Here is a 14,859-nt window from a genome sequence, read left to right on the forward strand (position 1 = left end):
TTATATGGAACAACAAAAGACCCAGAATAGCCAAAGCTATCCTAAACAAAAAGAACAAAACTGAAGGAATCAATTTACCTGACTTCAAATTATACTACAGAGCTACAGTAACCACAACAGCATGGTACTGGCATGAAAACAGACACTGGACACATAGACCAATGGAACAGAATAGAGAACCCAGAAACAAACCACAATGAGATACCATCTCACACCAGTTAGAATGGCAATCATTAGAAAGTCAGGAAACAACAGGTGCTGGAGAAGATGTGGAGAAATAGGAACACTTTTACACTGTTGGTGGGACTGTAAACTAGTTCAACCATTGTGGAAGACAGTGTGGCGATTCCTCAAGGATCTAGAACTAGAAATACCATTTGACCCAGTGATCCCATTACTGGGTATATACCCAAAGGATTATAAATCATGCTACTATAAGGACACATGCACACGTATGTTTATTGTGGCACTATTCACAATAGCAAAGACTTGGAACCAACCCAAATGTCCATCAATGATAGACTAGATTAAGAAAATGTGGCATATGTACACCATGGAATACTATGGAGCCATAAAAAGTTTGAGTTCATGTCCTTTTTAGGGACATGGATGAAGCTGGAAACCATCATTCTGAGTAAACTATCACAAGGACAGAAAACCAAACACCTCATGTTCTCACTCATAGGTGGGACTTGAACAATGAGAACACTTGGACACAGGAAGGGGAACATCACACACCGGGGTCTGTTGTGGGGTGGGGGGAGGGGGGAGGGATAGCATTAGGAGAAATACCTAATGTAAATGATGAGTTAATGGGTGCAGCACACCAACATGGCACATGTATACACATGTAACAAACCTGCACATTGTGCACATGTACCCTAGAACTTAAAGTATGTTTAAAAAAAAAAAAGAAAAATTGTCCACTGAATTTGGCAAAGTAGAGGTTGTTCGTAACTTGATAAGCAGTTTCAATGGATTGGTGAGAATGGATAAAATAGATAAAAACAAACCAGTTGCTTAGGAAAAGTGTAATTTTTCCAGACACTGAGACCAGAAATGTTTTCCCTTGGGACCTCTTATGCCCAAAATATAAGGTTGTATACAACATCTTCAACAACATCTCTACAATAAACAGAATGTTTTATAGAGTAGCCCCTTAATATTGGACATCAGAGATATCACAGACGGCTTTCTTCATTGGGTGAAAATTTGGGCTAAATGATTATTTTATTGGTATATAGTTATTACTTAAAATAATTCCATATAATTACCATACATGCTTATTGAAATGAGCTAAAAGGATTTAGTTCAATGCAAGAGTCTATTAATATCAGGATATCCCTTTCCTGGAAAAGGTCTAGACATACTTTAAGAAGTCATCTTGTAGTGGCCATAATCTAAACATATGAACTAAATTCATCTCTAGGAGCTGAAGGAAATATGGGAATGTCAATTATAGTTGAGTGAAAAAAATAGCTGTGTAAGAGAGAAGACCCATTAAAGGTCAAATCCCTAAATACATACACATTTCAAGAAAATTGTCAAGGAAACTCCACCAAAAATTTGTCAAGACCAACTGGAGGAAAGGTCATTTTTAGAGGCCCTGAAGAATTGTGTGGACCGTGACACTTCAGGTACATTGTTTGCTGGTTTGACTCAGCTGTTTTTAATACAGAAGCTGAGACATGATCAGTAACCTGCTTTCCTCCACAGGGAGCCTGAGTGCCCAGGCAGACTTACTCTCCAGCCAATAAGAAGCAGAAGATGGCTTCTTACATATCCCAGGAACACTATTCTACTCTCCATTAACCTCATTGATCAGTTAATAGAAGAAAATCATATTTGTGATTTTCAATTTGAATACCATTTTAAAAGTTACACAGATGATGTAACTGCACTCTAACAGTAAGAGTGCAGGCTGTGAGGACAGGTTGATTGCAGTCCTCATCTCTAAATGGCTCTGTAACAGTGGGCAGTTAGCAGCCTCAGCCTTCAGTTCTCTCATCTGTAAAATGGGAGCATAATAGTATATACCTTATAAATCATGCTGCTATAAAGACACATGCACACGTATGTTTATTGTGGCACTATTCACACTAGCAAAGACTTGGAACCAACCCAAATGTCCAACAATGATAGACTGGATTAAGAAAATGTGGCACATATACACCATGGAATACTATGCAGCCATAAAAAATGATGAGTTCATGTCCTTTGTAGGGACATGGATGAAGCTGGAAACCATCATTCTCAGCAAACTATCACAAGGACAAAAAACCAAACACCGCATGTTCTCATTCATAGGTGGGAATTGAACAATGAGAACACATGGACACAGAAAGGGGAACATCACCCACCGGGGACTGTTGTGGGGTGGGGGGAGGGGGGAGGGATAACATTAGGAAATTTACCTAATGCTAAATGATGAGTTAATGGGTGCAGCATACCAACATGGCACATGTATACATATGTAACAAACATGCACGTTGTGCACATGTACCCTAAAACTTAAAGTATAATAATAATAACAATAATAATAATAATAATAATAATAAAGGGATATTGTGAAGAGTAAATTTGGCAGTACCTGGGACTTTTACTATATATTAAGTCACATCATGTTTATAGACACATATATAGACAACATCATGTTTTGAGAAGTATTTTTCCTGAAATTGGTAACTAGAGAAACAAAAGGCATTAAATAACCCACTTTCCAAACTTCCAGCAGGGAGGCAGCCTCTTTCCCACCCAGTTTGCACTATAACTCCCTACCTTGCCATAGGAAAGTCAATTTGAAGTGAGGGATCTGTTAGGGAATGCAGAGAAGACAAACATTCCAGTGGTTCCTTGCCCCGAAGATGACAGAGGAAAGCCTCATGAGGACTGAAAAGTTTGAGTGTGTATGTAGGACCAATTCTTTTAGCCCAGTTAAATATCACATGAGTCACCAGGCCTGCTAACTTGCCTTGGAACTACCACAGAGAAGGAAAAGCTTTGGAGGGTGATGGTGCAGTGGTATGGCCCGACAGAGAAGGGGATAAGCATGCCACCTTTAGTTCTAGGTTTCTGAGATGTGCAGAAGGTAGAACCCAGCCACTTGAGAACTGGGGTCCTGGAGAGTAGGTGAGATTGAAGGACAAAGACTGACTGCAAACCAACGAATGAGGCAGAGCACCCTCTGAGGCTTAGGAACTCGTGGGGTTCAGTAGGGCTCTCCTCGGCCAGCCCTGTGCACTGGCCCCTGTCTATACTGCTGCTGGTGGTGGTGAACTAGACAGTGGGGATGACCAACAGAAAGGGATAGAGCCTCTCTCTGGCCACTCACACAGGATGACATCATTTCCCTCTCAAATGAACATACACAGGGAGTTGGGGGGTTATTAAAGATCTCACCTTCTCCCCAAAACTACTTGAGTCTGTAGTTTGAATTGTGGTGATAGGAAGAAAATATCTAAGTGTTTCTAACAGAACTGAGATATTAGTAATGAAAATTCACTGATGAGCTTGGAATCAGGTTAAGATGTGATTAAGGGAGCCACCTAGCCAGAGAGAAAGAGGGATTAGCAGAAGAGAGTTGGAAATCAATTAACTGGAAAAAATAAGCCTGTCATACATTAAGGACTTGACGTTCCTCATCTATTCAGTTGCAGTTATTATCTGAAAACTAATCTTCCTTTTCCTAGCTAGTCTCTTGTCTCTCGTTATTGGGTTTGTGTTCACATTATCTATTTTGAAGATTTTCAAATCTTTTTGTTTTCTCCCCATATAATCATGGTAATGGAACATAAAATGTCTAAGACATGAATGCAAATTCTTATGTCCTTGTTTGCTTTCTTGCTACTTTATCACAAATATTTCCAGGAAAGCACATGTTTTTAATAACTTATATGTTCTTATAATTATAATACAGATCCTTTGTAAATATATGAACTGCAAAAATAGAAGACTGTAAAAGTCACTCATATTTTACCATTCAGATATATTCTGGTTAATGTTTGCTGTATATTATCTCTAACTTTTTAAGTCATAGGTAAACTTGCTTAAAAATTAAAATGTGTCAGATTACACAAACTATTTTGTAAACCGCTTTTTCATTTTCAGCCTCTAGAAGAGTGCCTGGCACATCCTAAGTTTTCAATAAATATTTGTCAGAGAAATGACTGAACTTATTTCCATGACATTAAATGTTTATGTGTGGTGTCATTTTCAACCATTGCACAGAATTCTATTGTGTGAAATATGATAATTTATCTAACCAGGCCCTGGAGAGCTGCAGAGGAATAAGGCCTTGTGATGGACACAGAGGTGCTCCATGCAGTCCCCCTTCAAGGGGGAGGTTGCCCTGCTGCTGGGAGTACTTGCAACCTCCAGCCTCCAGTTATCAGCCCCTTTCAGGACTTGCCTCAGCTACAGAAAGCTGCCTTCCCAGGGTAACCCACATTGAAGGGCAGATCATAGAGAAGCCCAGTGTCAGAGCTACTCTGACAGGCCATCTTTCTCCAGAGTTTCCTGAGGGGGGCTGCTTAAGACTGTCCCACCTATATTGCAGCTCAACTTCTTTCTCTGCCCAGTCCTGTTTCTTCCCTCTCCCTGCCATGGGTGTTAATCTCAGGGCACTCTCTAATAAATATATTGCACACTAAATTTTGTCTCAAAGTCTGCTCCTGAACAACCTAACCTGTAACAGAGATGATGCTGACCCTTGAGGAACTCCCAAGTCTATTGATTAAAGCACTCAGTAAATTCTAACATTACATTAGGTTACCGATTCCTAACTCAGGTTAAACAAGCGATGGTGCATGTATACCATGATATAAATTAAAATAATGTTCTGGGTGCCATGTATAACACATGATGGCTCCAGAAGTCAGGGAAGAAGGCAAAAAGAAGGGAAGGGAAGAGAAGAGAAAGGAAAGGGAGGAAAGAAGAGGGGAGGGAAGAACTGGACATCAGATAATCACTTGAGCCCTCTCTCTTTGCGTGAATTTTTCCCAATCTGTTTCTTTCCACATCTCTTGCTCCTTATCAGTCTTTGGACCACCTACAGTATGAGCATTACTTGGACAATTACCGTCTCTCTGAATTTGGCATATGCAAGTTATAGAAACTAAAACTGGACATGGCCCTACACAGGTAAGCACATATCAGCATGGCTGTGAGCCGTCAGGACTAACAAGCCTTCAACACACAAAAGCAGGAGTAAGGATCAAATTACACTAATCAAATCAAATCAAATCAAATCCCTAAGTTTGTATTGCAGTAAAGCCCAGACCTAGGAGGGATCCAGGAAAGCGATGAGTGTGGCTGTCAAGGTGCTTCCATCTGTCAGAGTCACACATTCCAAAGCAGCAGAAATCTGACAGCCTCCGGTTACTCCCCCGCCTCAGCGAGGCAGGGCAGGCAGCGGCAAGCTCAGCCCATGTGAGGTGCCTCCTGCCAATCACAGACCACTCTTCCCTGGTCCTAGAGGTTCAAAGAATTGCAGGAGGGTAGAAAAGCACCTGGGTCTGGTGCAGACTGCGGAGTGGGCCGCACCTTGTGCGCAGAAAGAGGAGGCGCTGTGAGTAGACCACTTTCCCTCTGCAGGGAATCCCCCGGGCCCAAGGGTTGGGTTGCTCTCCTGGGAGGGAAGCTAGCGGACTGGGAGGGAAAGGGGAAGAAGTTAGATTCTTGATTCATAAAGTCTGTCATTTTTTTTCTTTGTAATTTAGGGTATTGTGACTGTCCTGTTGTCTTTTACTTTGAACCATTGAAATTGCTTTCTTAAAACCTTTGATATAAGTCTTGTTCTCATTAAACTTCTGGAGATATTATGCAGCCATCCTGCTTTCAACCTCAGATATCCCCACAGAAAGAACAAGAAAATCCAAGCACCCTGAGAAACCCTATATCTCCTGATTAAATCGCACATAGACAGACACCTTTGTAGACCCCCAGTTTCCTTGTGGAGTCAGAAAAGCAATAGAAAATTTAACGAAATAGCTCGTGTTATTTCTTAATAATCTGTTCAGGCTAGCAGAGAGAAAGTTTCTTGGTCTTCTTGTCAGAAATCATTTGGTCCTGCCAACCTGTAATGAAATGTGTGAGGCAATTTACTCCCAGTTATTCTCTGCAAACACTTCTGCTTAATAAATGTGTCAGTTGAAGTAAGTCAACAAAGTAGCTCTATCTATGCAATGTTATTTTTACATAATTTGTTTTTACTCCTTACCAATTCTTTGCTCCACCATGATCTGCAGGACATAAAGATATTTTTCATTCTGATGACATTTTCATACAAAATACAAATTTAAGTTTCAAATAATGCTAGTATTATTTTATGTTTGCATTTGTTTATAAACCTAAAACTCCACTTCTAACTAGTTTTAAAGATTTTTAAGCCATTTAAGAATTTGTAGCCAGTCACAGTGGCACATGCCTGCAGTACCAGCTATTCGGGAAGCTGAGGCCACGGGATCAGGAGTTCTAGTCCAGGCTGGGCAACATAGTAAGATCCTGCCTCTAAAAAAAAAATAATAAATTTTTAAAGAAGTTTTGTTAACTTGAATGTCTTCTTTTAATGAAAGACAATGTTTCTTGAACATTTCTTGCCTGAGTTGCTAAGAACAACAGGAAAGAACTCATTAGGTTTTATAGATATATATACTTTGAGTATAAACAAAATTTAGGTTACATAGTTTTCAGACCCTGTGAAGAAGTGGAGTTTCTTTTTATTAACCTCAGTGAGGAGAAAAATTTCTTACTTTGCTTTCTGCTCCAACAGACTGATTTGCTTTCTGCTATAAAATAGTCTTTAAAATCAACTCACCTATTTTTTTTTTTTTAACTGCTGGTAAGAATCATAGACTTTTACATCCAAAGGGGACCTCAGACATCATTTAATCAAGGGGAAAAAAAAGAAACTCAGAACTTTTTTTTTCTTTTCTTTTCTTTTTTTTTTTTTTTTTTGAGACGGAGTCACTCTGACGCCCAGGCTGGAGTGCAGTGGCATGATCTCTGCTCACTGCAAGCTCCTCCTCCCGGGTTGATGCCATTCTCCTGCCTCAGCCTCCTGAGTAGCTGGGACTATAGGTGTCCGCCACCACGCCCGGCCAATTTTTTGTATTTTTAGTGGAGACGGGGTTTCACCATGTTAGCCAAGATGGTCTCGATCTCCTGACCTCGTGATCCACCCATCTCAGCCTCCCAAAGTGCTGAGATTACAGGCTTGAGCCACCACACCCAGCCAAAACTCAGAACTTTTTGACTTCTCCTGCTTACAATCTTAACCAGAGTAAACACCAGTCAGCCTTTAAATATGCTCTGGAATTTGCGCCTGATAGCCATGCAGGCTGCCCACAAACTTGATGGGCCACCATTCACCAACTGGGACAGAGACCACATTGGTGAGGGGGCAACATCATCACACACCGCCCTACCCCCCTGCCCCCCCGCCCCAAGGACTCTCCACGGTACTCCTGCCCTGGAGCTGGGCATCTCTCTGGCAATGCCCACACCTGAGGCCCTCGTGCAACTGAGTGCTCCTGAGCCATTGCTTACAGCTAGTCCCTGATTTCCAATGGGTGGATGACTCCCATCATACTGGGAGCACCAGGAATGAAGAGCAGTGCTGTCCAGTAAAACTTTCCGTGATGAGGGAAATGTTCTAGACAATAGACACTAACCACATGTATCTAGGGAGTGCTTGAGATGTGGTTGGAGCAACTGAGGAACTGATTTTTACTTTTATTTAATTGAATTTATTTTACTTTAAATAACTGCATGCAACTACTAACTACTGTATTAGTCAACACAGGTTTAGAGCTTTAAAGCAAGAAAAACTTATGGGCACTGTGAGCCGTGGGTGACGACCCTGGGAGAAAGCTCCTCTTTTTGTTATTTCCAGGGACTTATCCTACCTTAAGTTGAAGCAGACCAGCATTTGTTGTGACCTACAATCTCCACACCCATCTTTACTCTGAGCCAAGCAAGTGTGTGTTCCTGTGCTGAGTTTCAGGGTCAGGGCTAAGGCAATAGCATATTGTGTTTCTTCATTTCTTCCTCTCCTATTTTTCCTTTTCTTTTTTTCTCCTTTGTTAATTCAAATTTCTCTAGCATGAACTAAAGTTTGAGGTGTGGTTTGTGTGTTCTCTGGTACAACAAACTTGGGTGAGGAAAAGAGGTAATGAACTTGAAAAAATGATCTCATGCTTACTGGGCGAGTCTCACTTCTTTTTCTTCTGCTTTGCAAATTGGTTTGTTTAGTGAGCAATTGTTTTTAGACCTTTCAATGTGTCTGGAAACATCAACACTATGGGTATGATTAATTTTTATAGGAAAACAAACTAAGTGGAAGCACAATAAAGAAAAAACAAGAAATATAATTCTAGCTTTAAAAAAATCTGCACTCCTTAAAGCAAAGGAACTCCCAGGATATTGAGCAATTTGAGTAAATCATCATCGTACCAGGCCACAGGGCAGTTTTCCCACAGGGCGGGGTACACAGGGGCTATTCCTTTACATGGAAAATATTTCGAGGTGAGTTGCGTACTTTCAGTCTGGGGCGTTCCATCTCTAACGTGGGCAGTTGCTGCTCTGCCCTCTGCCTTCCACCACTTTCCACTTGTTAAATGTATCTCATCCCATTGGTTTCCTTCCCACCCCTGCCAGATAAGTAATCCAATATATGTGAGGGAGGCATTGTTTCCGGATAACGTGGGGACGGTTCAGAAGACCACATATTTAAAACAGCTTCTACATACTGTGGGCTAAAAGAGAAGGCAGGAAGGACACATCATATCATTAGAAGTCAGTCTAGCCACAGAGACAGACCCAAACCCCCAAATCATAAGTTACGAGGTTTGTCTTTTTAGGCTCTACCCTCTCCTTGGGTCTCTTTCCTTCTCATGGTGTCTTCCCTCGCCCTTTGAAAATTAAATAAGAGAAAGGAGCTGATAAATGAGGCATTGACATGGATGGCTCATGAAACTCAATGTGCCTCTTTTATATGAGCTTGCATTTTAATCAGGAACGAAGGAGTGAGTCTCAAATTGTGGCATTCAGAAGTTAGGGTAAACGACGAGGAAGCCTTTGAATGAAGGAAGAGGATAGAAGGCTTTCTCCCTGCCAGCTTTGTTTATGTGGCTCCCTTTCTGGCTTACCTTGTAGTGAGTCTCAGGGGTAGGCTCACAGGTGGGAAGTCAAGAGTTTCTCTTAATTTAAAGAGACATAAAGGGAAGTGGATCTCCCTACCTTAAAAAGAATAATAATTAGTGACAAACCCAATAGAAGGCTGGGTTAAGAGTTAGGAAACCTGGGCTTGAATCTTAACTCTTTTAATAACACATCATGATCATGAAGAAGTCACTTCCTCTCTGTGAGCCTTAAATTCCTCACCTGTACAAAGCCTCCAAGTTTGCAGCCAGAACTGATGTATCATGGTATGAACAGGCACCTGGCCAGTAACTGTCCTAGGATAAATGACACTTTAATGTCTCTCAAATTACATATCTTCTAAGACAAACAAAAACTACCAAAAGTGTAGTCATTGACTTCTAAGTGTGACACCCATCAGTTAATTTAAAAGTTTATAATTTTGCTTTTTAATGCAATTATTTGTCAAATTGGCTTTTTTGATGCACAGCAATCCATTTTTTGTGGGTTCAGAATATCTTATTAAACAAACTTGGGTGAAGAAAAGACGTAACAACGTACCAGACTATATTGCTGTGGCAGAGGCTAGTATGGAAGAAAAGCCATAAACACATAGCCACAATGGTTTCAGCTTCCCTGGAGAGCTATTTGCTAAAGGCAGAGAGAGGAATATGGGGAAGGAAGGATAATTTTGGGTAAGAGAAGTTGAGGAGAGAAGAGGTTTTTCAGTTGGGCTTCGGAAGATGGTAAAGAGTTCGATAGGCAGAAATGGGAGAAGGGATCCCAAAGACAGGGACACCCTAAGCACAGCATGGTGGCACGACCAGGACACCAAAGGGTGGGGGGGAGGCGCAGTGAAAAATGGCAGGCAGGCCATTTAGAACCTGGACGGGTGCTGCCTTGAATACACACTGAGGAGTTTGTACTTTATCTCTTAGGTGGTCCAACCACTCCTCCACTGGCTGAATGGAGAATAAAATAGTTGGGTCTGGCCAAATACCATAGACTGGTCTTTCAGAGTGGAACAGGAGCAAATGTGGATTCAAAGAAACTGGTCAGCAACAGAGAGCGGGGGGAAAAGTGATGCACCTGGCAATAGGAAGTAAGTAGGAGCTGGTGGCTGGGCTTGTAAGTGCAGAGGGAATGACCAAGGGCTCTCCTTTAAATTTAGGCTACAGGAAACCTTTGAAGGGTTCTAAGCAGGGGGGAGATATAAATTCAGAGCTGTGTTTTAGGACAGTGGATCTCAAGATTGGCTAAGTGGCTGGCACTTGGAAGCCATGTTTATCTTTGTAGAATACCAGAAAATTTTGGTCTACTAAATTTAAAATAAGTAAGTAGATCATTTTGGCCTAAATTCATACCAAAAACTAGATTTTAGCATAGACAGGTGGTAGTAGCATCCACAATTTAAGAAAAATGTGTAAGAGGAAAATGTTTAAAATCACAAATTTTTATAGTAATTTTTCCTCAAATTAGGAAATGACTGGAATCATTCAATATTGGCATCAAAACATGTTGTCCCAGTAAATGGAACATCTGTGCTTTGGAAGATCATCTGAGAACCTCTGCTGGAGAAAGTTCACCATGGAAGCACTGTATGGAATGGAAACAGAAAATATTTAATTCATCTGATCCAGAAGTTAGGGGCTGGCAGTGGGAATTGGTAAAATGGTATCAGGAGACATCAGAAAACGATCATATGTGCTTCTATCAAAAATATACATCAATTCCAATTGGGATGGTGTGTTACTCAGGGTTCTTACAGAGATAGAACCAAAAGGAGATACATAAAGAGAGAGAGATGCAACCTATGGTGGCTCACACCTATAATCCCCACACTTTGGAAGGCCAAGTCTTGAGGACAGGAGTTCAAGACCAGCCTGGGCAACATGGTGAAACCCCTTCTCTACAAAAAATTTAAAAATTAGCCAGACATTGTGCATGCACCTGTGGTCCTAGCTACTTGGGAGGCTGAAGCAGGAGGATCACTTGAGCCTAGGAAGTCAAGGCTGCAGTGAGATATGATTGTGCCACTGCACTCCCTGGGTGACACACAAAGACCCTGTTGAGAGAGAGAGAGAGAGAGAATGAGAGAGAGAGAGAGAGAGAGATTAATTCTAAGGAATTAACCTATGTGATGTGATTGCGGGGGCTGACAAGTCCGAAATCTATACAGCAGGTGGGCAATCTGAAAATTTGGGGAAGAGTTAATGTTGCAGTCTTTTTTTTTTTTTTTGAGACGGACTCTCGCTCTGTAGCCCAGGCTGGAGTGCAGTGGCGCGATCTCGGCTCACTGCAAGCTCCGCCTCCCGGGTTCACGCCATTCTCCTGCCTCAGCCTTCCAAGTAGCTGGGACTACAGGCGCCCGCCACCACGCCCGGCTAATTTTTTGTATTTTTAGTAGAGACGGGGTTTCACCGTGTTAGCCAGGATGGTCTCCATCTCCTGACCTTGTGATCCACCCACCTCGGCCTCCCAAATTGCTGGGATTATAGGCGTAAGCCACCGCGCCCGGCCTTTTTTTTTTTTTTTTTTTTTTTTTTTTTGAGACGTTGTTTCGCTCTTGTTGCCCAGGCTGGAGTGCAATGGCGCAATCTCGGCTCACCGCAACCTCCGCCTCCTCTGTTCAAGCCATTCTCCTACCTCAGCCTCCTGAGTAGCTGGGATAACAGGCATGTGCCACCACGTCCAACTAGTTTTCTATTTTTAGTAGAGACACGGTTTCTCTGTGTTGGTCAGGCTGGTCTTGAACTACCAACCTCAGGTGCTCTGCCCACCTCAGCCTCCCAAAGTGCTGGGATTATAGGCGTGAGCCACCGCACCTGGCCTGATGTTGCAGTCTTAAACCTAAAATCTGCATACTGAAAACTCAGACAGAGTTTCTATGTTACAGTCCTCTTAGGGCAGAAATGCTGCTTCTTCAGGAAACATCAGTTTTTGCTCTTAAGGTTGTCAGCTGATTGGAGGAGGCCAGCCCGCTATGGAGGGTAATCTGCTTTACTCAAAGTCTACTGATTTAAATGTTAATCATTTAAAGAATGTTAATTTAAAGAATATCTTCACAGAAATATCTAGACTAATATCTGACCAAACAACTGAACACCATATCCCAGCCAAGTTGACACACAAAATTAACCAGCGCAAGGTGTTCATTACAATACTTCCTTATCAGACAGGCAGAGACAAAACTCAAGAAGTTATTAACAAAGGCAAAACTACTACCAGGCCCTAGAGAACACCACAGTTTATATTCTGTGCGTAGAGAAGTCAACATTTGTCCTTCCCTTTTGTTCTTTCTCCATGCCTATCCTCTCTGGAAAGGTCAACAAATTCATGTCTTTTTTAAAAAAATATCCATTAGTGTGGAACTGTGTCAAAGCTTTTCTTTTTTAACCTAAAAAAAGTGCATTACTCTACCCCTATGCACAGGCATTTATTAGTCTTCAAAGAACCCTAAACATCAGCCAGGCCTGATCTTTTCCTTTTGTAGAAATTATATCACCTTTCCTCTAAGTGTGCCAGGAAAGCAGCTCTTCCTAAAGATCCATCCAGCTAATATATTATAAAAGTAAACTCACTTGTCTCAGTTTTCCAGGACTTTTCTAGACATCCTCCATTGAATGGGGGGCAGAGGGGGGAGTCTTTGACACAGATTTTGTAAGGTCAGCTTACACGTTGTGACCAGTTTTTCAACTTCACTTTTGAGTGTCGTCTTACTTCTTGCGTAACTGTCTTCTGAGCTCAGTAATTTGCCTATTTCTTTCTTTTCCTTTAGTTCTAGAATAGTGGTTTCCAATTGCTCTGGGGCTAACTATGTGTTTAGGAGGTTTAGAGCTGGTGAGAAGATGCTCTGTGAGCCCAGGATTCCTACTCTTGTTTCAGCCAGAGAAGTACCATTCTGATCTGATTTCATATATTAGAGTTCCCTACTGAAATCATATTTCCCTATTTCCTTTGAAAATGTTGCTCTGTATCAAAAAAAAATAATAATAAACCACTGGTTTTAGATATCTTCACCAACCACTGGGCTATTAGCTCTAGTCTGTCTCCTTTATAAGACAAAAATAAGCAAAATTAGTATTGGGTAACTAATATTGTATTAAAACTTCACATATATTCTCATTTAATTTTCATAGTAACACTTGAAGTTAAGTATTACTATACTCATTTGAAGATAAAGCTCGAGGAGATTAAGTAACTTCTTGGAGTCACAAAACTAGTAAGTGGTAGAGCTGAGATTCAAACCTAGGTCTATCCAAAGCCCACATTCGTTCCACTTCACCATATTCTCTAACTTGCTCTTCAACAAAGCTCTAGGCAAACTATTAATCTGCACACTCATTTATTCAAATAAGCATTTATTTATTTACTTTATCCTTTTATTTAGCAAAATAATTAAGTGCGCCTACTATATGTCAGGTACTATGCCACTTTGGACCTAGAAAGACAAATAAAACAGGGTCCCAAATGCCTCCTCCTACTTTGGAGACTCTTGCAATAAAGTGCAGGATGCCCTTCACAGGTTGGCAATGGGAGGAAAGAATGCAAAAGGGCAGCAGAGCAGAATCCTCTCTGAGTAATGTCTGTGTCAGGGAGAAAGTGGCCCCAGGACAAGGACAACCTCAGGGGCCATCTCTGTATCACCTCGCAGTCTGGAGCAGAGGCCTTAGAGCTGGCCAAAGGCAGAGGGATGAGGCCCAATGGCGAGTGTTAACTGTTCAGGAATGCTAATGGCATGCAAGGCGGGCCCCTCCCATGTGGATGTGCAACTTGGTACCTGACTCTGGCCGCACCCCAAGCACAACTAGGAAGTGTTTTTCCTTTTCTCTCATGAATTCATCTATGGAAAATAAAAAGAAGTACAAATGGGTATCTTTGTGTAAGCCCTATCGGTCCCTTGAGCAGAGCAGCCCCTGTGCAGTGAACAGAGGGAAGGTGGAAGGAAGGCTGCTTCTCCTCAATCTAAGAGCCCTTGCCTGTGAGACCAGTCACTGTTAAAACCTCCCTTCTATCCCCCTGGGGTCACTGATGCATAAAACAAAATCATAACCCAATACCCTGCCCTTCCTAAATATCCTCTGGTTATAATTAATAGTTTCTTATATGTGTAAGCAATCTTAGTGCTTACCTATTATTTTTGTATCTTTTATCTCATTTAGTGATAACAGCAACCCCATCTAACAAGTTATAGTCTACTAATTTTATAAATGAGGAAGTAGACACTAAGGAAAACATTGTGCAACTTTACACAGTAATGATAATGACAGCACAAAGCTGGGACTTGAACTCTGGCATTCTGATGCCAAGTCCAGTGTGGTCACCATTATACTACAGACATTAGACTATGCTGTGAGCCACTAGAAGCCTACACTTGGTTCCCTCTTGACATTGTGGCCATTTGGGGGATGCAGCAAATGTTTTAGGTCCTCCAGACACCAACCTAGTCTAAAATACAAGTGGCCAAGTAGAAGCTATGAAATGCTAACCTCTCATTGACTTGCACATTGCACATTTTACTTCTAAGAATTCTGGTCTTGGGGGTAGGTGGATGAGCTGTAGATTTTTGATACATCTAGACAGGTTTTCTGGAAAAGCATGTGGGTACAGCACTGAGTTTGGGGGAAATATGCAAATATGAGCATCGTGTCTAGGGGCTAAAGAGACAAGAAGCTGGAGATGTAAGTGAAGAAAGGCCTAGTGTTTCTGACCTTTGCAAAG

General features: G+C 41.6%; 1 protein-coding gene across 1 annotated transcript in view; it reads left to right on the plus strand.

The window, feature by feature from the left end:
* The first annotated feature begins 5,522 nt into the window (after nt 1-5,522).
* Nucleotides 5,523-14,859, plus strand: part of UPK1B (uroplakin 1B) — a 31,380-nt gene continuing 22,043 nt past the window's right edge. The window contains exon 1 of the mRNA XM_054480107.1: nt 5,523-5,566. The gene's annotated coding sequence lies outside the window, so the exon portion shown is untranslated. The remainder of the gene's footprint in view (nt 5,567-14,859) is intronic.

The sequence above is a fragment of the Pongo pygmaeus genome, chromosome 2 (assembly GCF_028885625.2).
Source record: "Pongo pygmaeus isolate AG05252 chromosome 2, NHGRI_mPonPyg2-v2.0_pri, whole genome shotgun sequence".
In the NCBI taxonomy this organism is placed as follows: Eukaryota; Metazoa; Chordata; class Mammalia; order Primates; family Hominidae; genus Pongo; species Pongo pygmaeus.